At 43.5% G+C, this 23,197-nt stretch overlaps 1 protein-coding gene and 1 pseudogene across 2 annotated transcripts in view; one reads left to right on the top strand and one right to left on the bottom strand.

Moving 5' to 3' along the window:
• LOC122541193 (uncharacterized) overlaps positions 1–23,197 on the top strand; it is a 200,104-nt pseudogene that overhangs the window by 76,085 nt on the left and 100,822 nt on the right. Inside the window, exon 3 of the transcript XR_015752930.1 lies at positions 16,572–17,921. The product of XR_015752930.1 is annotated as an uncharacterized LOC122541193 (transcript). The remainder of the gene's footprint in view (positions 1–16,571; positions 17,922–23,197) is intronic.
• LOC122541601 (uncharacterized) overlaps positions 1–23,197 on the bottom strand; it is a 91,650-nt gene that overhangs the window by 31,117 nt on the left and 37,336 nt on the right. The window lies entirely within an intron of this gene.

Raw genomic sequence — 23,197 nt, 5'->3', positions numbered from 1 at the left:
TGATAGAAATAAAGGAAGGGGGGTGGGCGGAGAGAGCTGGGAACGGAAATTATTTGAAATTGGAGAACTCAGTATTGAGTCACAGCATTCAGTAGGCACATTTTATGTCCCAAGTAGTTCATTCATCTCATCTCTTCTGTGTCCCTGCTGGCGGTGACCACGTCTCATATTTCCTTGGTCCTGCTGTCAAACATTTACCAGGGGAACTGAGACAGCAGCTGTAATAAGTGAGGTTTTATTCAGATGGGACAGTGACAAGTTTAAACCCCCACCTCATCTGCTGTTCAAAGTCATCTCCGTTTCCCAAATTTCAGGAAACTCATGTTGCTCCAGAAATATTTGGATTGACTGTGAGAGACGTCAATCAGAGAGCCCACCCACTCTGCCCATTGTCTCCTCTTCCTCTTCCAGAGCTGGTTCACTTCCTATAGGGACTGAAAACCAAGTGAGGAGATGGTGAGTGAAGGGGCAGCTTTTATACAAATTGTATCCCATAATATCCACACCAATCTTCAGGCAGTCTGACTATCCTGTGGGCAATCAGGGGTGGAAAAGTCCCTTATACTGTGAGAAGATCCAGCTGAGAGAGTTGTTTTCTTGGTGCTGAACTGTTTTAGTGGAGCTGTGTGTTGTCTATGGAATGTTAATTAGAAGTATTTCCAATTTCCCTCTGATTTACAGGCTGAGTTTTGTTGATGGCTCATTTCTGAATGAGAGGGTGAGGTATAATTATCTGGAAGGTGTAGAATGTCTGAAGGTTCTTCTTGATTTCCAATTGTTGAGTTCTTGGCTGTGTGTTGGGAGCTGGAAAAGCGCAGCAGGTCAGGCAGCATCCAAGGAGCAGGAGAATCGACGTTTCGGGCATGAGCCCTTCTTCAGGAACTGGTTATTATTTTATGGACTGTGCATGGTTAGTTCTATGTGGAGATCTGGGTGTTTATCTCCACAGGGGCGGATCGGTGGATCAGTGGTTAACACTGCTGCCTCACAGCGCCAGGGACTCGGGTTTGATTCCAGCCTCGGCTGGCTGACTGTGTGGAGTTTGCACATTCTCCCGTGACTGTGTGGGTTTCCTCCTGGTGCTCCAGTTTCCTTCCGCAGTCTAAAGCTGTACAGGCCAGGTGAATTGGCCATGCTAAATTGCCCATAGTGTTAGGTGCAATCGTCAGGGATAAATGTAGGATCAGGGAATTGGTCTGGGTGGGTTACTCTTTGGAGGTCAGAGTGGACTTGTTGGGCTGAAGGGCCTTTTCCATACTGTGGGGAATCTAATCTAATCATAATTACTGTTACCTCCTCAGAATGATAAACAGACTTGTATTTTATATAAATTATTTCACAACCACCAGATGCCCCAAAGCTCGGTTATAATGTAGGAAATGTGTGGCCAATATGCACACAACAAAACCTCACAAACAGCAGCAGATAATATATTTTAGAATGATGTTGTTCGAGATATTGTTACAATCTCTGTGGAGCCTCAGAAATTTTATAAGTATTTCAAATTCCCAGTCAACATCTTAAAGAAATCACCTGGGACCCATTTGCATTTAAGACATCTACTCTAACAAACTGAGTAAAGAATAGCTAATAGGCAACTAATACACTGATCTACTGAAAAGATATCTAATCTTTAAACTTTTAACATGACTGAACATAGAATCCTAGAGTGGAAACACTTCATTCAACATATAGAGTCCTCATCACCCCCCAAATCTCTGTAACCTGTATTTTTCCCATGGCTAATCCACCTATCTGCACATCTCTGGACTGAGAGAGAAACAGGAGCACCAGAAGGAAACCCATCCAGACACAAGGAGAATGAGCAAACTCCACACAAATAGTGCCCAAGGATGGAATTGAACCTGAATCCCTGGTTCTCTGAGGCAGCAGAGCTAACCACTGAGCTGCCATCAACATCAGAAACTTAAAAGTTCCACTTCATCGTTATGTAGCTGAAGGTGATTTAATGAATCTAGAAATGTGTTGATGAATTACTTAAAGTATTTTTTGTCCATAAACCTCTCATTAATGGGTTTGCTGCTTCTATACATTCTATAACGGATTATTGGGCATGAAAGTGCCACAGCCTATCATGTGGGACATGGAGACCTTGGGGTATGGGGGTGGGTCATGTCATTATTGGGGCAAAGGGAGTCTGTGGGGAGTCAAGGTGTGAGGGCCAGAGAAATTTTCTTTGTTTATTTCTTAAAGCTGGAATGAATTCCCAAAGCACAGAGGCAGGTCTTCTAAACAGGTTGTCTTGGCACCCTGCATTGACTAGCCCAGCTCCACCTTGCCTGCCTGTCACAAACATTGCACCTTTGTGAAAAATGATTGCTGAGATGGGTCAGCCAAGCTGGAAATTTTCCTGATTCCTAGCTTGGAGATTCTGTTTCAGAAAGTCTATGCAGTCAGCCTCATCTCCACTTTCCTTTGCTTTCAGGTGGCTTTGGACATTTAGCTCTTGCTAAACTGTCCTCTTAGTAATCAAACTACCTAGACTGTTGCCAGGCAAAGTTTTACAACTTCTGGGGCAACCCCATTTTCCAACCTCTATCTTGCCGAAGCCACATGCCAACTCACTGACACCTCCTCCTACTGCCCCCTTGATCACGACTTGACCTCCCATCACCAAACCATCATCTCCAAGACCATCCACAATTTCATCGCCTCGGGAGACCTCCATTTCGCAGCCTACACCTCATAGTCCCCCAACCCCACATTGCCTGTTTCTATCTTCGCTCTTTGGGCCAGGAATTCCCCACCCACATTTGGGACACCAACCCATGCCATGCACCTTCTCCAAGACTTTCAGTTCCCCGGTACCCCAACACCTCATCTTCACCAGGGACATCCAGTCTCTCTACACCTTCAACCTTTTCCCATCAGAACGCACTGCCCTTTGCTCCCTCCACTCCAACCCCAACCTCACCATCAAACCAGCTGGTAAAGGAGGCACAGTGGTAGTTTGACGCAACAAACTCTACCTTGCTGAAGCCACACACCAACTTCTATCACTCCTTTGATCATAACCTGGCCTCCCATCACCAAATCATCATCTCCAAGACCATCCACAGTTTCATCGCCTCGGGAGATCTCCCATTCACAGCCTTCACCTCGTAGTTCCCCAACCCCACACTACCTGTTTTTATCTTCTCCATAAAATTCATAAACCTGACTGCCCCAGTCGACAGCTCATATCTGCCTGTTCCTGCTCCAGTGAACTCATGTCCTCTTATCTTGACTCTAACCTGTACCCTTTGGTCCAGGAATTCCCCACCCAAGATACCACCTATGCCATACATATGCTCCATGACTTTCAGTTCCCTGGCCCCCAATACCTCATCTTCACCATGGACATCCACTCTTTCTAAACTTGTATCACCCCCATGAGGGCCTCAACGCCCTCCATCTCTTCCTCGTCCACAGACCCAATCATTTCTCCTCCATCAACCCTCTCATCCGCCCTGTAGAACTGGTCCTCACCTTAACAACTTTTCCTTTCAATCCTCCCACTTCCTACAAACCAGAGGGGTGGCCATGGGTCGGTGCAAGGGTCCAGGCTGTGCCTGCCTCGTTGTAGGGTCCATGAAACAGTCTCTCTTCCTCAGCTACACTGGCACCTTTTCCTCCAAATCAATGACTGTATCAGCGCTGTCTCATGCTCCTACAAGGAGCCTGAATAGTTCATCCACATCACCTTCCAGCGTGACCTCAAATTCACCTGGACCATCTCAGACACCGCCCTCCCCTTCCTGGACTCCCCAATCTCCATTTCCGGCAATGACTCAGCACCGACATCTATTACAAACCCATTACCTCCCACAGCTACCTCGATCAGTCTTCACAGTCGAAGACTGAAGTAATATCCCAAAAATTTAAAAGAGTGAGGGGGCAAAGCTGAGTGTGGTGGCCATCACCAAGGAGGAGGTACAAGGAAAAAAAAAGGAATGGCCCGAAAGTGGATAAATCACCTGGACCAGATGGACAACACCCCGGAGTTTGAAAAGAAGATAGCTGAAGAGATGGTGGAGGCATTAGTGGTGATCTTTCAGGAATCGCTAGAATCAGGGAGGGCTCCAGACACCCCTGGATTGGACACCCCTGGTTAAAAAGGGAATAAGGAAAAGGATGGAAAATTACAGACTGATTAGCCTAACCTCAGTCATACGCAAGATCATGGAATCCATTGTGAAGGATGAGATTTCTGAATACCTGAAAGTGTATGGTAAAACAGGGCAACATCAGACTGGTTTCATCAAGGGGATGTCATGCCTGACAATGTTAGAATTCTTTGAGGAAGTAATAAGAAGGTTAGGCCAAGGAGAGCTAATGGATGTTATCTACTGCACTTCAAGAAGGCCTTTGACAAGGTGCCATGATTGAGTAAGATAAGGGCCCATGGTGTCAAAGGCAACGTGCCAGCATGGATAGAAGCTTGGCTGTCAGGCGGAAAGCAGAGAGTGGGGGGGATGGTAGCGCAGTGACAAGTGATGTTCCGTAAGGCTCAGTGTTGGGACCACAACTTTTCACTTATACATTAATGATTGAGAACTGAGGGCATTCTGGCTAAGTTTGCAGACAATACAAAGTTAGGTAAAGGGACAGATAGCATTGAGGAGGTGGAGAGGCTGCAGAAGGATTTGGACTGATTAGGAAAGTGGGCAAAGATGTGGCAGATGGAGCACAACATGGGAGAGTGTGAGGTCATGCACTTCGATAGGAAGAATAGAGGCATGGACTACTTTCTAAATGGAGAGAAAATTCAGAAGTCTGAAGTGTAGAGAGACTTGGGAGTTCGAGTTCAGAATTCTCTCAAGGTAAACTTGCAGTTTGAGTCAGTAGTTAGGAAGGCAAATGCAATGATGGCATTATTATGACTAGACTATAAATGCAGCGATGTACTTCTGAAGTGCAAGAGGTCTCTGGTCAGTCCACATTTGGAGTGCACAGTTTTGGGCCCAATATCTCAGGAAGGATGTACTGGTGAATGTTCAGGGGAGATTCACGAGAATGGTCCCCGGGATGAAAAGCTTTGCATATGAGGACTCTGGTTTTATCCTCAATGGAAATTAGAAGGATGAGGGCGGACCTAATTGAATAGAGTACTGAATGGCCTGGACAGGGTATATCTGTGTGGGAAATCATGTCTCACAAACTTGATTGAGTTTTCTGAGGAAGTAACAAAGAGGATTGATGAGGGTGAACTTGATCTATATGGTCGTTGGTAAGGTGTTTGACAAGGTTCCCCATGGGAGACTGATTAGCAAGGTTAGATCTCATGGAATACAGGGAGAACCAGCCATTTGGATACAGAACTGGCTCAAAGGTAGAAGACAGAGGGTGATGGTGTAGGGTTGTTTTTCATACTGGAGGCCTGTGACCAATGGAGTGCCACAAAGATCGGCGCTGGGTCCATTACTTTTAGTTATTTATATAAATGATTTGATGTGAACATAGGAGGTATAACTAGTAAGTCTGAAGGTCAAATAGATCACATCTACCACTCTGCTCTCATTAATCATCATTGTTACTTCTTCAAAAACCTCAATCAAGTTTGTGAGACATGATTTTCCCAAGCACAAAGCCACGTTGACCTTTTATAATTTACATCAATGAATTAGGTAATGGGACTTGAGGCATAGGAACGAAATTCAGAGATGACATCAAGATTAATAGGAAGGTATATTACGAAGAAGGCATAAAGAGTTTTAGACAGATGCATAAGAGGTATAGTTAGTAAGTTTGCAGATGACTCCAAAATTGGAGGGGTAGCGAAGACAGTTACCTCAGACTACAACAGAATTTTGACCAGATGGGCCAATGGGCTGAGGAGTGGCAGATGGAGTTTAATTCAGATAAATGCGAGGTGCTGCATTTTGGGAAAGCAAATCTTAGCAGGACTTATACACTTTTTTTTTATATAGATATTTTTATTAGAAATTTAACATTTTTACAAGTTTACAAAAATAAACAAAACTCTCAGATATAAACATTGATATACAATTAGCTCAAATATACAATAGCCAAAATTTAACAAAAAAAAAACAAAACAACAAAAAGAAAACCCCGAAAAGAAAAAGAAACAAACAAACAAACAAAACTCAACTATCTACTAATCTAACCTACAACTAACCAGGGTGTATATTTAAGTCTCTTACATGCTCGGGATGTGTTAGCATCAGATATGATAAAACCCGTATTCGTGCGGGATTCCTCCCCCGAGGGGCCGCGGACCAGCCAGGTCTGTAATCTCAATTAAATAAAAGCCCTTGTTAGGATAGCCAAAATATCTGTATTTATGTAATTCAAAAAGGGCTGCCATATTTTATAAAATAATTCGGTCTTTCGGTGCACCATATTTGTAAGGAAGTCAAGGGGAATACATTCCATAATTAGTCTGTGCCAATTTGAAAGTCCAGGGGGGCCCTCCGCCACCCAGTTCATCAAAATATTTTTCCTTGCACAGAAAGAAAGAATAGAAAATAGTCTCTTCCCGTACATGTCCAGGGAGGGAAAGTTCGAAAAGCCCAAGAGGAGAGATACGGGGTCCACTTTTATTTCCGTTCCTAAAATTTCTGTCAGGGTACTTGCTACTTTAGTCCAATATCTACGGATCTTATGACAGGTCCATAAGCAATGTACAAGAGTGCCCACCTCTATTTTGCATTTAGGACACATTGGAGATGCTCCTGCCTTAAATTTTGCCAATCGAACCGGTGCTATATGGGCCCTATGAAGTATCTTCAGCTGGATAGCCTGGGTTCTGTTACAAATAGTAATTCTTCTAGCATTTTCCCAGATATCATTCCACGTTTCTGTGGAGATTTCTAGTCCCAGATCCTTATCCCATGTTTTAAGCAGATTATCCATATCTCCCGATACTTCATCATGTAGCAAATGATAAATATTACTGACGGAAGATACCCCCACTGGTCGTAGGACACTACATTCTCTATCGGATTTATAAAGACTATCTAATAACGTAGTCTTCTTCTGTATAAAATCTCGAATTTGGAAGTATCGAAAGAGGTCTCCATTGGGTAATCCGAATTTCTGACGCAGCTGTTCGAAAGACATCAGGACCCCATCTTTAAATAAATCCCCGAGACATGAGATACCCCTGGATCTCCAGAGTTTAAAAGTGGCATCTGTTAACCCCGGTTGGAATCCCCATGCTCCCACTATCGGTGCATAGGGGATGTTTTATGTGAATTACCCTCATTTTGCCGCATTATATTCCAAGCCTTGATTGTATTCAGTATTATAGGGTTTTTACAGTGATCTGTAATGATTTTCCTCTTGTCTGAGAATAAAAGGTTAATAAGTGGGTATTTTACTTGAGAAGCCTCGATGTCCAACCAGATTGATTGTGGATCAGACAAGACCCAATCAGCTATGTAACTTAATAGGGAACTTAATTGATATTTCCTAAAATCTGGGAAGTCCAATCCACCCCTTGCCTGTGGAAGCTGTAGCTTCTTCAGCTTAATGAGGGGCCGCCTATGATTCCAGATAAAGGAACTCAGCCAGCCATATAATTTACATAAAGCCGTCCTCGGCAGCATCACCGGAAGCATTCTCATAGGATATAGGAGACGGGGCAGGATATTCATTTTGATTAATGCTATTCTACCCAACCAGGAAATTGGCAGGTCTCCCCATCGCTGGAGGTCCTGCCTTATCCTTTCCAATAAATACACAAAATTAGCCTTATACAACTGACCAAATACTGGAGTGATAAAAATGCCTAAATATAAGAAACCCTCCAGGGACCAGCGAAAGGGAAAAAGGGAACCTTCCGCTAAGCGGGGTATCACAGCAAGGCCACCCATTGGCATAGCCTCCGATTTTGAAAAATTAATTTTATAGCCTGAGAATGCACTAAATGTATTAATAACTTGGATTAAGCGAGGATTGGACATCAAAGGGTTACTGAGGAATAGAAGAACATCATCTGCATAAAGGGTAATTTTGTGTTTACCTGTACCAATCCTTGGGGCCACTATATTAGGATCAGCTCGTATAGCTTCTGCTAGTGGTTCAATTATTAGCGTGAATAACAATGGCGAGAGGGGACATCCCTGACGGCAGCCCCTACCCAAACTGAAGCTATCCGAGCCTAATCCATTGGTAACCACAACTGCTTTGGGATCACTATACAATGTTGAGATCCATTTGGTAAACACCTGTCCAACACCAAACCTCTCCAATGTGTAAAACAAATATGACCATTCGACCCTATCAAATGCCTTTTCCGCGTCTAATGAAACCACTACTCCTGGTATCTTTCCCTGATGACAAGCTTGAATCATATTCAGAGCCCTTCTAACATTATTGGATGATCTACGGCCCTTAATAAACCCTGTCTGATCCTCCTTTATAATATGTGGCAGTATCCTTTCTAATCTCAGTGCTAACGTTTTAGAGAGGATTTTAAAATCTACATTTAGCAAGGATATTGGTCTGTATGATGTACAATCTTCTGGGTCCTTTCCTTTTTTAAGGATAAGAGAAATATTTGCCTCTTTCAGCGAAGGCGGGAGACAGCCCTGACTATATGCATAGTTATACATGTCCATAAGTGGACCAACCAGTATTTCTGTAAATTCTTTATAGAATTCAGCTTGAAAGCCATCTGGGCCCGGCGCCTTACCATTTTGAAGGTGCCTAATTGCATCAACTATTTCTTGGGGTGTAAGAGGAGCATTTAGGACCGATACTTGTTCCGGAGTTAGGTCTGGAAAAGTCAAATTTTTTAAAAATGACTGCATCCTCTTCGTCCTATCTTCACAATCCTGTGATTTATATAACTCAGAATAGAATTCTCTAAAGGTCGCATTAATCTTTTTATGATCATGAGTCAAAATACCCGTACTTTCCTTGATAGACATAATAGTCTGAGGGGCCTTTTTTTTCTTTGCAAGAAATGCTAAGTATCTACCCGGTTTGTCGCCATATTCATATAACCTTTGCTTTGCAAATAATATTTCCGTCTTAGCCGTTTGAGTAAGTGTAGTATTTAGAGCTGTCCTAAGAGCTGTAATCCTTTGCAATTTAATAATAGAAGGTCTATCAGTGTATGCTGTTTCAGCCGCTTTTAAGCGGGCTTCAAGCAGACGCTGTTGTTCTCCCTTTAATTTCTTCTGGGTCGCTGAGTAGGAGATGATCAAGCCTCGCGTGTAAGCTTTGATGGTCTCCCACATCATTGACGGGTTGCTAGCTGTACCTGAATTAATTTCTAAAAAAGTTTTAAATTCTTGAGAGAAGTACTTTACAAATTTACTATCTTTCATTAAGAAGGGGTCCATACGCCAATGCCGAGGGGATGTCCCACTGTTCCTCGCCTTAGTTTCCATATATACAGCAGCGTGGTCAGAAATTGCTATATTACCTATTTTACAGGATGATATGGAATTTAAAAAAATCGAGGGGGCAAAAAACATATCAATTCTGGTATGACATTTATGTGGATTAGAGTAGAAAGAAAAATCTCTACCCTGTGGATGAAGACATCTCCATACATCTACTAATCCTAATTCTTTGTTCAGATCCATCAATTGTCTAGATCTGGGAGATACTCCTGCAGTACTCTTGGGAATCCTGTCTATTTCCGGATCCATAATACAATTAAAGTCTCCCCCTATAATTATATGACGGGCATCAAAAGCCATCAATTTTGAAAAGGCTTCCGTTATAAATTTAAAGGGGTGTGCCGGGGGGCAGTACAAATTTAAAATCCCATATTCCTCTCCATTTATGAGGGCTTTAATCAAGATATATCGTCCAGATTCGTCTTTTATCTGCTTTAGGATTTTGAAAGGGAAATTCTTCCGAACAAGAATAACAACTCCCCTGCTTTTTGAGCTAAAAGAAGAAAAAAAGGCCTGATCAAATCCGCCCTTCGTAATTTCAAGTGTTCTTTATCTGACAGGTGTGTCTCCTGTAGGAGAGCTATATCAACTCTTTCCTTCTTAAGATTTGATAATATTTTCTTCCTTTTAAGTGGCGAATTACTCCCCTTGACATTCCAGGTGCACCACTTAACCGACTGATCAACCATAATCCTCTGGGCCAATCCGAGACCCCTCGGGAGGGGGAACCCTATCCAGAACATCCCGAGCATGGAACATGTAAAATTTACAAAAATAAAGCCTCTTTAATACACCCACAACAATACAGTAAAAAACTATTTCTAAATAAAAAAAATATAAAACGTATCTAAGTGGAGACTTTCCCCCTTGTTCCCAGGGGGCGTCACTTCCTCTCCAAAAATCCCTCATATCCTCTCCCAACCAATGCCCCACCCTTGACCCAGGCACTCCTCAATAAAATGAGGAAAATTCAAATATAATACAAAGCTAGAGTTAACAGTGAGCACCCCACCCCCACCCCTACCAACACCTGGGTATATTTGGTAATGTTAATACCATATATAAACATATAACTATAAAATTACCAGTTAAACAAATAATAATTAAATATGATAATACAAAATAATGAAGGGAAAAACAACCCCGCTCCTAAAGACAGAAGTAAAATCGAATAAGGTAACCACCTCCCCCCACCAACATTAACCAAATCCCCCAGCTTATATATACATATATACACACATACATACACACCCATATACATACATCCCTCATATATACATAAAATAATAACAAAAAACAACTCCAAGGGGGGGGGGGAGAAAATCAAATCCCTCTCCCCACCCCCCATAATAATATTAAGCAATAAGGTAAGAAAATAAAGGGAGGGGATATAAACCAAAGCGGGGGGGGAAGGCAGACCAACATCCATTATGTCCTACAGTTTATCTAAGAGAGTCCAAGAATTCCTTAGCCTTTTCTGGTGATCCAAAGTTATATACGGATCCTTCATGGTTAAAGCGTAACATCGCTGGGTAGCGTAAGGAGTACTGAACATTTAAGTCCCTTAAACGCTTCTTCGCCTCGTCGAATGCCTTCCTCTTTCGAACCAGAGCCGGGGAAAAGTCCTGAAATAGCATGATCTTGGATCCTTTGTAGATCATAGCTTGGGGGTCTTTTCTGAGATTTCTAGAGGCTTCTAGGAGTATCTGCCTCTCCCTGTAGCTCTGCAGCCGGAACAGGACCGGGCGCGGGCGCGGGCGCTGGTTCGAGCCGGGCCCGCGTATTGGGACCCGGTAGGCCCATTCCACCCTTACCTGGCCTGATCCAGCTTGCAGATTTAAAAGTTGTGGCAGCCACTGCTCCAGGAATGCTGTAAGCTGGCCTTCCTCTTCCCGTTCGGGAAGGCCCAGCAAACGAATATTTTTTCGGCGACCTCGATTATCGAGGTCGTCAATATGATTTTCCAAGGTCCGGACTCGCTGCTCGAGAGTCCGGACCTGATCCACGGCCGATTGAGCGGTTGTCTCGGAGGTCGCGGCCTTTAGCTCCGCCCCTCCGACTCGGCGTTGAATTTCTTCAATTTCACGGTCGTGCTTCTGCAGCGCGGCCGACAGCGACTCCCAACGGTTTCTGGATTCGACGATAAAGGCATCGATCTTCGAGACAAGCTTGGAAAGCATTTCTGCAAGGCTTGCTACTGTTGGTAGGTCCCCCGGGGCGGCTGTGGACGCCTCTGCTGCAGCTGGAGAGTGTGGGGGAGGGGTTCCTGCTTGCTGAGAGCTGCGGGCTCCCTTCCCTTTAGTCATTTTAATTTAGGATTAAGTTGCTTAAATGTAATATTACACAACTAATTGAGTTACTAAACTATTATAAATAATTTATAAATGATTTGGTGAGCTTGGTAGGGGGTAGGTGACCCACTGTGCCCAAGTCTTGGGAGGAGCACTATAGACTCAGTCTTACTGGGTCGCCGCCATCTTGAATCCCCCAGGACTTATACACTTAATGGTAAGGTCCTAGGGAGTGTTGCTGAACAAAGTGACCTTGGAGTGCAGGTTCATAGCTTCTTGAAAGTGGAGTTGCAGGTAGATAGGATAGTGAAGGCGGAGTTTGGTATGCTTTCCTTTATTGATCAGAGTATAGAGTACAGGAGTTGGGAGGTCATGTTGCGGCTGTACAGCACATTGGTTAGGTCACAGTTGGAATATTGTGTGCAATTCTGGTCTCCTACCGATCGGAAAGATGTTGTGAAACTTGAAAAAGTTCAGAAAAAATTTACAAGGATGTTGCCAGGGTTGGAGGATTTGAGCTATAGGGAAAGGCTGAACAGGCTGGGGCTGTTTTCCCTGGAGCGTCGGATGCTGAGGGGTGAGTTTATAGAGGTTTATAAAATAATGAGGGGCATGGATAGGGTAAAGAGACAAAAGTCTTTTCCCTGGGGTCGGGGAGTCCAGAACTAGAGGGCATAGGTTTAGTGTCAGACGGGAAAGATATAGATTAGATTAGATTCCCTACAGTGTGGAAACAGGCCCTTCGGCCCAACAACTCCACACCGACCCTCCGAAGAGTAACCCACCCAGACCCACTTCCTTCTGACTAATGCACCTAACACTATGGGCAATTTAGCATGGCCAATTCACCTGATATGCACATCTTTGGACTGTGGGAGGAAACTGGAGCACCCGGAAGAAACCCACGCAGACACGGGAAAATGTGCAAACTCCACACAGACAGTTGCCAGAAGCTGGAATCAAACTTGGGACCCTGGTGCTGCGAGGCAGCAGTGCTAACCACTGAGCCACTGTGCCACCCCAAATAAAAGGGACCTAAGGGGCAACTGTTTCATGCAGAGGGTGGTGAGTGTATGGAATGAGCTGCCAGAGGAAGTGGTGGAGGCTGGTACAATTATAGCATTTAAAAGGCATCCGGATGGATATATAAATCAGAAGGGTTTAGAGGTATATGGGCAAGTGCCGACAAATGGGACTCGATTATGTCAGGATATCTGGTCAGTATGGATGAGTTGGACCAAAGGGTCTGTTATCGTGCTGTACATCTCTCTGACTCTATGTTGGGAAGATGTTTCCATTGGTAGGACAGACTGGGACCCAATGGCATAGTCTTAGAATAAAGGGAAGATTTTTAGAGGAGAGATAAGGAGAAACTTCTTCAGACAGAGATTGGTGAATCTGGACTTCATTGCCACATAAGGCTGTGGAGTATATTTACGACTGAGATGGATAGCTTCTTGAGTATCGAGGGTTATAAGGAGAAAGTGGGAAAATGAGCTTGAGAAACTTATCAGTCATGATTGTATTGTGCCACAGACTCGATGTGCTGAATGGACTAATTTCTGCCCCAAATCTTCTGGTCTTATCACACCTCTTTCCAACCCCCAAACCTCCAAAATGCAATCCCGTACTCCTAATTCCTCTGCCTCCGCCTTATATGCTCCCAGAATGAGCAATTGCACTCCACGACACCCCAGATGTTCTCCTACTTCAAGGACTGCAATTTCTCCTCTCCCATCATCAACAATGCTCTCAATCACATCTCCTCCATTTCCTGCACCTCTACCCTCAAACAAACCCCTCCAAACCACAACAAGGATCTAGAGTCCTCACATTCCATCTGGCCAATCTCCAAGTCCAGCGCATCATCTCCACCTTTCGCCATCTGCAGTCAGATGCCAGCAAAATTATATTTCTCTCCCCATCCCTAGCCATTTTTAGCAGGGACCATTCCCACCGTGACTCCCTTGTTTGGTCCACATACTCCACCAACTCCTCCTTCACACCTGGAATCTTCCCAATGGCTGCGGGAGGTGCAAAACCTGCTCCCACACTTTTGTACCCTCACCTCCGTCCAAGATCCTAAAGAATCATTCCAAGTCCTGCAGAGATTCACATGCATTTCCTCCAACCTGATTTATTGCATCCGTTGCTCCCGATGTGGTCTTCCCTATATTGGAGAGACTGAGCGCAAACGTAGGAACCAGTTCAGGGAGCATTTATGGTCCGTTCGTTCCAATCAACCCCACCTTCCAGGTGTCATCCATTTCAACTCCCCCTCCCATTCCCCCAACGACACGTCCATCCTGGGCACCCTTTACCATAACACAAGGCAAATTGCGAACTGGAGGAAGAACATCTCCTCTTCTGCCTCGGGAGCTTACAACCATATGAACTTAACATAGAATTCACCGGTTTCCAAATCTCCCCATCCCACATCTCAGGCCCAGCCCTCCCTGTGCACCCCTCCGCCTCAACCTTTGTTCCCACCTATCCGCTCCACCCTTATAATCATAGCCACCTCCTATCACTATCCCACCCGTCCATCCCCCAGCCTCACAACCCTCCCTCCATTTATCTTACAGCCCTTTCCCCGCCCCAGTCCTGATGAAAGGTACTGACCTGAAACAACAATGCTCCTTGACCTTCTGTGCTTTTTCCAGCTCTATTCTTTATCCACCCAGGATATTCTACTTTGCTTTCAAAAACCAAGAAAGTTTCCAACATGATGATCTTACAGACTTCATATTATGAACAATGGGGACATTGGAGTGGTCTGGAGGGGAATACTCCCAGCAGCACCTCAGTAGGAAGCCAAGTTTGATAATGTGCTCAGTGCTTTGTTCTTGAAGACACTAACATTTTGTCTCACTGTCATGTGCTGGACTCCCCAACATGGTTGAGAATGGAAGTGTTAATGGGCCACATTTCCCTGTTACTTCATTTATTGTTTATAATTCTCCATAAGATGCAGTAGCACTGAACTGTAGGTTGGGGGCATTTCTACTCTTGGTGAAAATGCTGGAATCTATTAGTAAGAAGGTTTCAGCAGGCATGGTTTTGTGAAAGGGAAATCACGTTTGAGTAATTTATTGAAGTCCTTTGAGGAAGTGACAAGCAATTTGGATAAAGGAATGTACTATACTCAGATTTGAGAAAGCAAGTATAAATGTAAATTAAGAGTTTATGGTGTAGGAGGTATATATTAGCATGGTTTGAGGACTGCTTAGCCAACAGGAAACAGAGAATACAAGATGTAGCAAATGTAGTTCCATAGGGATCAGATCTTGGCCTCAACTCTTTACAGTTCATCTGAAAGACTTACATTTGCAACTGAATGTATGGTGACTACATTTGTAGAGATACAAGGAAGAATAAAAAATTATGTTCTTTAAACAGAGATTGTAGAACTCTGACGTACAGTGGAATCTGGATCTTGGTATAAAAGTGATAAAAAGTTTGTATAGAGTTCTCGCAAGTTATTACGGAGATAAACGAAATTGTTTATTGACAAGGATACAGAATTAAAAATAGGGTGTTTCACTTCACTTTTACAGGAAGTCAGTGAGACTACCTTGAAAGTATTGCAAACAGCTTTTATCTCACTATTTTCAAAAGAATATAAATACTTTAGAAGTAGTTCAGAAAAACATAGAACCATTTGACTATACCACCAAAAATACACTTCTACCTACACTAGTCCCACTTTACTGCACCAGGTCTATACCCTTGAATTGTATGACATGTCAAGTGTTCACCTTAGTACTTTTTTAAAGTTTGAGAAGTTTCTTGTCTCAGCTTTCCTCCGGGGCAATGAATTCCAGTCCCCACCACCACCTCCCTCTGGGTGAAAAAGGGTCACTTGACTGCATTAATCAGGGGTAAATGTGGGGAAATGGCTCTGGATGGGTTATTCTTCTGAGAGTCAGTGTTTTACGCCTGAAACATCGATTCTCCTGCTCCTCGGATGCTGCCTGGCCTGCTGTGTTTCTTCAGCACCACATTTTTCAACTCTGGTCTCCAGCATCTGCAGTCCTCACTTTCTCCTGGTATCTGATATGGAGAGGTTTTCTTATGAGAAGAGGTTGGACGAGGAGAATGTAGCATTGAGGTCACAGCCAAATCAGTCATGATTTTACTGAATGGCAATTCAGCTTGAGCAGGCCAAATGGCCTATTTCTGCTCCTAATTTGTATATTCAGGCGTACATTGAAGCAATATTTCTCTTCGTTTTGAGCACTTTCTATGTAGTTTAATTCCTTTAAATAATTCCTGAACACAAACTGAAGAAATTCCAAAATTACCATTGAATTAATATTTCTCCTTTTTTGTTAAAACTGTTAAACACATACTCAAAGTGAAAACTGTGTCCATTAGCTTGGCTCATACTTGTGGTTAATCAATTAGCTCTTAAACACTCTCCATGCTGTCTTTTCCATTGTCGTCATGGAGCCTGGGAAGATTTGTTTTGAGCAAGGGGCACTTGGTGGGACAAAATTGCCACATTGTCTTCTTTCAGTCACTAAGAGAGGTAAGAAATGCAGATACTGGAGACTCAGAGTTGAAATACCTAGTGCTGAAAAAGCACAGCAGGTCAGGCAGCATCCAAAGAGTTGAAGTTTCAAGCATACGCCCTTCATCAGGATTATGATGTTTCTGATGTTCTCCTAGTCACTCCTAGCCTCCTGATCATTGTCCAGTATTGTGCTGCAAACAAAGGGTGTGTGACAGCCAAGTGAGGAAAAATAAAGGGCTTGTATCTGATTTTTCTCTGACCCCCACTTCACACACAGGGGAGTTGCAGACTGGCACTCAACATGGAACAGTCTCTGAGATGCCAGCCTCTTTAGGAAAGGATGAGAGAGAATTAGAGGAAATCATGTCTCCTTTTCCTGTTTTACAGACAGATGATGACATCTAAGAATATAGATGGTATAGATTTGCAAACAGATCCTGACCATCATCCAACTGCACAACTATGGGAAGATATCCCTTCAAGGCATTGCTCACAAAAGATTGGGAAGTGAAACCATCCTCTGGAAAATCGATCGGATCAGGGGAACTCTGACATATCACCAGGTCTGCAATAGTATGGAGCCTTCCATCAGAACCAGCTTTTCCAAGCGTTTGGCTATTGGTGATTGGTTACAATGAGGCTGGGAAGAGGTATGATTGGACTCGAAGTGTGATGAGAATTTAATCATTCATTCATTGAGCCTCATGAACCACTGACTCATTCCAACAGTTGAGAGGCTGTTTAAGTATGAGGAGGGGCTGTATGAGATCTATAATGCTGACTGCATCTGTTCAGCAGCCACATGGAAGAGAAATCATTCAAGTGTGAGGTGTGTGACCAAATCTTCACAAGATCATCAGCCCTTGTGAAACACCAACGGATTCACACAGGGGAGAAACCTTTCACATGCAAGGTGTGCAACAAGTCATTTTCACAGTTAACAAACCTCCACAGACATCAACGGATTCACACAGGAGAGAAACCATTCGCATGTAGGGTGTGCAACAAATCATTTTCACAGTTAACAAATCTCCACACACACCAACGTGTTCACACACAGGAGAAGCCATTCTCTTGTGACATTTGTAACAAAACTTTTAAGCGGTCATCAAACCTCCTGCTCCATCAGACAACACACACAGGGGAGAAGCCCTTTAAGTGTAATGTTTGCAATAAAGCTTTTGCAACATCTACAAGGCTCCTGAAGCACCAGACTGTTCACACTGGAGAGAAACCCTTTAGGTGTGAGGTGTGTGACCGAGCCTTCACACAGTCATCAACACTTGTGAAGCACCGACGCACTCACACTGGAGAAAAGCCTTTCAATTGTGAAAGGTGTGATAAATCTTTCACTCAGTTATCCACCCTCCAGGACCACCAATACATTCACACTGGTGAGAAGCCATTCACATGTAAGGTGTGCAACAAATCATTCTCATGGTCAACGCATCTCCGTGTACATAGACGCATTCACACGGGGGAGAAACCATTCTCATGTCAGGTATGCGACAAATCATTTTCTTGGTCAAATGCCCTCCTTGAACATCAGCGCATTCACACGGGGGAGAAACCATTTACATGTGAGGTGTGTAACAAATCATTCTCACAGTCATCAAACCTCCGTGCACACCAACGCATTCACACAGGGGAGAAACCATTTACATGTGAAGTGTGTGACAAATCCTTTGCACAGTTAGCAAGCCTCCTGCGACATCAGACAGTCCACACTGACTAGAGGTGCTTCGGATGTTATATGGACTCTGCACAACCATCAGACCTGGTGGAGCACCAAAGCATTTACACTAGTGAGAAATCATTGTGCAAGGTGTATGACTCATCAGTGAGCTGTGCCCAAATCATTGTCACTTTCAAAAAAGCCTCTACATAGCTAACTCATTCAAACAGGAGACAGAGTGTGCAGAAAATCATTGACAATAATTAAAACTCTTGCCCCATCAGCAGTGTTACTGTTAAAGTAGTGTGAGATTTGTATTGAAGCTTTTGTGGTATCATCAACCTTCCTGGGACTGTTGGGGACTCACACAAAGACACACTTAATTTGTGAGATGCATGACAAAGCTTTCATACAATCACTGCATCTACAACATAGGACATGTCTCAGCTGTGAGTCTCTATTGTCATACAACATTCACTGTCTGGGTTTCCACATGCTGAATGGCCATTTCAACAGAGCACTAAAAGTCAATCAATGTCCATAGTTTGTACTCCAGGTCAGTCCTTGAGGACTGGAAGGAATGTGACAGGGAAAAAGAGGCCATCAACTACAACAACAACAACAGCACCTTTAGGGTTGTAAAATACCCAAAAGTGTTTCATAGAGACATGATGAGATAACATGAAGACAGAGAAAGAAATATTTGGAAAGGATGACATAAAGCATAGTTAAAGAGATGGAATTTAAGGGTGTGATGTCAAATGAGAGAGCTAAAGATGCAGAGAGGTTTAAGGAGAAAATTCATGGAGTATAGGTGGCTGAGGACACAGGCATATTGGAAATGGGGATGCTACAGAGGAGAAAGTAGGTGATCTTTGTGATAGAATGGTTTCTCTAATTACTGTAACAATTAATTAATCAACTTAAATACTTCAATAGATTATCTTTTAATTTTCTACAATCGAGGAAATTCAAGCTGAATTCAAGAACATTCTGATGGATCAGCAGTGGTTCAAGAGGCAGTTCACCACCACCCTCTCAAGCATAATGAGGGGTGGCTAATAAATAACAAAAACAGAAGTTGTTGGAAAAGTTCAGCAGGTTTGGCAGCATTTATGAAGAGAAATTCAAAGTTAATGTTTCAGTCCCACCCTTTCTGCCAAACCTCCTAAGTTTTTCCAGCAACTTCTGTTTTTGTTTCTGATTTATAGGATCCACAGTTCTTTTGGCTTTTATTTAGTGGCTAATAAATGCTGGTCCAGCCAGTGACATCCACGTCCTATGAATGAATTCCAGAAGTCTGCATTGCGCTGAGCTGAATGATTACTGACCAGTTGTTCTAATATTGTTAAAATCCATGAAGAAACACTCAATAACTATATATTATATTCCATTCACTATTTACCTATCAACATCAGATTACTTGGAGCTTCTGATGATGAACATTAGATCTCAGGGCCTTGTACTGTCACTTTTACTTTTCATCCTCAACATGAATGATTGCTAGTCAGAGTAAGAGTCATAATGATCTTGAAGCTAACATGGAACACATGGTCTGTCTCAGGAATAACGGCAGGAACTCTGTTTAATGAAATGGTATGATAACAATTCCCTCAAGCTTAATGAAAGCAAGATAATAAAACATGGTTGTAGCCTTTAGGTTAAAGCAATTTATAATATTGTTGCTGATGATGATTCAGGATGTTTATTAAATAGTTAAAAATCACATAACACCAGGTTATAGTCCAACAAGTTTATTTGGAAGCACTAGCTTTTGGAGCGCTGCTCCTTCATCAGGTGGTTGGGCTATAACCTGGTGGTGTGATTTTTAACTTTGTTCATTCCAGTCCAACACCGGCACCTCTAAATTAAATGACTACATTAAATAGTTAATTGCTACATGTGTTAAAGTGAATGAAAAACTTTAAATGGAGGGAACATTGCACAATGGATGTTGCCAAGGACAGACGTAGCTATACTACCCCAGAATATGATGTATTTTTATTTTGTAAGTTATTAAACTCTTGTGTAGCTGTAGTTGAGTTGTGTTGTTTGGATATCCTTGCCTGGTGTGGCTATGAGCAAAGCCAGATTCTTTTAGACCACAGAAACTATTACATCTTGGTGAAATTTGCTTTCGAAGAATTTTGACAAAAGTGTACTATGAGGATCACCAATAGCGTCAGTATTAACATTAGATACAATTTCCCAAATGTATTGCAAATTGACTCCTGGACTCATTCGTGCATTTTCCCCACGGGAATGTTTAACAGGAAACTCGGGATGTGTGGAAGAGAGTGTGTCCTCAGAGCGAACTGACTAATTACACTGCAACATTTTGAATGCGTTCATTAAAGTTAGATTTCTGTGATTCAAAAACGTTTCTTTCTGTAGTTTTGTCTGAGAGGACAACTTACCTGAGGCTCATCTCTCAGAAGCAGAACTTATTTTAGCGATGGTGTCAAACGAACTGGATCAGTCTTTCTCACAGTAGACAAGTATGACAGAAAACGTGCACTGGAGGCTACAGAATGCACGACATTGAAGAGGGTGAAGCGGCTGCCATTTACAGGTGCGCACCTCCAAATCTGGCGGCGCCACCTAACGGCCGCTCGGGCTCGGGCTCGCGCGTCCTCGGATTCAAACTGGTGCAGCGCGCGGCAGGACTACAACTGCCGTCAGGCGCCATGTCCGCGATTCCATTCTGCTGTCTCTGAGCACGTGCAGCCAATGCGGAGTGCTGGGGGAAAGCCACAGGCTCTGGCCCACTCTGGGGTAAGGGGGGAAAAAACAAGAGTGATTGTTTCGAGCGCGGGATGAACGTTCAGGGCAGACCTGCTGAGTTTCTCCAGCATTCTCTGGAGTAGATGCAGGCACATGACGAAGGAGAAGCGCCCTGCAAACTTGTGATTTTAAATAAATCTGTTGGACTATAACCTGGAGTGGTATGACTTCTGGCTCATTTTTTTTACAGATATGTATTTGAGACAGGGCTGAATCAATGATCCCTTTCTGATTGGTCAACTCACTGATTGACATCTTTATTGTTGATGGGATTAAATAATCCTGCACACACCAAAACAAAAATTACCAGCCGAGGGCAGGTCAGAGGATCTCCTCATGGGCCTGCCCCTAAACAGGTCCAGGCAGTGGGCATTGGAGGGGTTTATTATATGGCTGATTGCATACCCCACCTCCATGATTCCATTCGTGCCCAGGTGACCCAAGAGAAGGAGCATGCGGTGTCTACCAACACCGTCGAGGTTTTCAGGGAGAGCTGGGTACCGCACCATATGGAGTGTTTTATTTCCCCCTCTGACTCTATTTTAATTTAGTCCCTGCCCTCCCCTTTCACTTTCTGATCACACAAGGGCACTGCGTGTCACTGGTCAATCGGGTGTTTCCTTTCTTCCTGGTGGTGGAAAATGAATAAAGGTTTATGCAAGTGTTGTTTTTGACTGTATCTAACACCTGCACACACAAAAAATAAAAACAGGAGTGTCAGACATTCTCATACTCTGAGGGTTGAAAACAATATAAACAGGAATATCAGAGGTCCTGTTCACTGTGAGAGCTGGATCAGTGTCAAGTACTATACACATGCAAATAAAAGGGTGACCTGGTGCCTGGATAAAATAAAGAAAAGCAAAATTAAGAAAAAAACAAATTGCTGGAAAAACTCAGCAAGTCTGGCATCATCTGTGAACAGAAATCAGTTGATAAATTAGAAAAGGGAGCCTCTGAAATGTCCACCTTCTTCCTCAACTGAGGATTCCCCTGCACCATTGTTAAAGGACCTTCAGCCAAGTCTGACCCATCTCCCACACTTGGGCACTCACTGTTTCTTTCCTCCTGCAACAACAATAGGGTTCTCCTTCCCTGACCTACTATCTTACTGCCTTACCACCTTAATAGAGTTCTTTGAGGAAGTGACCAAGTTGATAGACGAAGGAAGGGCTGTAAATGTCATATACATGGACTTCAGTAAGGCATTTGATAAGGTTCCCCATGGTAAACTAATGGAGAAAGTGAAGTCACATGGTGTGCAGGGTGTTCGAGCTAGGTAGATAAAGAACTGGTTGAGTAACAGGAGACAGACAGTAGTAGTTGGAAGGAAGTTTCTCAAACTGGAGAAAGGTGACCAATGGTGTTCTGAAGGGATCAGTGCTGGGGCCACTGCTGTTTGTGATATACATATATGATCTGGAAGAAGGCATTGGTGGTCTGATCAGTAAGTTTGCAGATGACACAAATTTCGGTGGAGTAGCAGAAAGCACAAGGGGCTGTCAAAAGAATACAGGAGAATATAGATAGATTTAAGAGTTGGTCAGAGAAGTGGCAGATGGAGTTCTGAGGTCTGGACTTGCTGCTCGAGAGTCCGGACCCGATTCACGGCCATTTCTGCAATGGCCTCGGAGGTTGCGGTCTTTAGCTCAATTTCTTCGCTGTCTCGGCTGTGCTTTTGTAGCGCGGCCGAGAATGAATTATATCAACTTCGGGACTCTTCAATGAAAGCATCAATCTTTGCATCGAATTTGGAGATTATTTCCGTGAGGTTCCCCACTGTAGGTAAGTCCCCCGGGGCGGCTGCGGATGCCTCTGCTGCAGCTTGGAAGGTTGGGGAAGGGGCTCCTGCCTGCTGAGAACTACGGGCTCCTTTCCCCCTAGTCATTTTTTACAGGAGACTGAACTGTTTAAATTTAGTACTAAACCACTAATTACATTAAGCAAAAACTATTTTTAATTGATTTGGTGAGTGTGGTGGAGGAGGGTGGCCCACTTTGCCTAGGTCTTGGGAGGAGCACTATAGACTCAGACTTGCTGAGTCCCCACCATCTTGGATCTCCGGCAGATGGAGTTCAATACAAGCAAATACAAGGTGATGCATTTTGGGATGTCTAATTCTCGAACGAACTATACTGTAAACGGAAGAGCCTTGGAAAAAGTCAATGAGCAGAGAGATCTGGGAGTTCACGTCCATTGTACCCTGAATGTTGCTGCACAGGTGGATAGGGTAGTCAAGAAGGCATATAGTGTGCTTGCCTTCATTGGACGGGGTATTGAGTATAAGAGCTGGCAGGTCTATTTAAAATTGTACAGAACTTTGGTTCGGCCGCATTTGGAATACTGTGTACAGTTCTGGTCACCACATTTCCAAAAGGATGTGGACGATTTGGAGAGGGTGAGGAGAAGGTTTACAAGGATGTTGCCTGGTATGGAAGGTGCTAGCTGTGAAGAGAGGTTGAGTAGATTAGAATTGTTTTAATTAGAAAAAAGGAGATTGAGGGGGGACCTGACTGAGGTCTACAAATTATGAAGGGTATAGACAGGGTGGATA

This window comes from Chiloscyllium plagiosum, unplaced genomic scaffold (assembly GCF_037043375.1).
Source record: "Chiloscyllium plagiosum isolate Xiang-an unplaced genomic scaffold, Cpla_swu_hap1 HiC_scaffold_35, whole genome shotgun sequence".
In the NCBI taxonomy this organism is placed as follows: Eukaryota; Metazoa; Chordata; class Chondrichthyes; order Orectolobiformes; family Hemiscylliidae; genus Chiloscyllium; species Chiloscyllium plagiosum.
The sequence above is the reverse complement of the archived record's forward strand: the minus strand, read 5'-3'. Positions and strand labels throughout refer to the sequence as shown.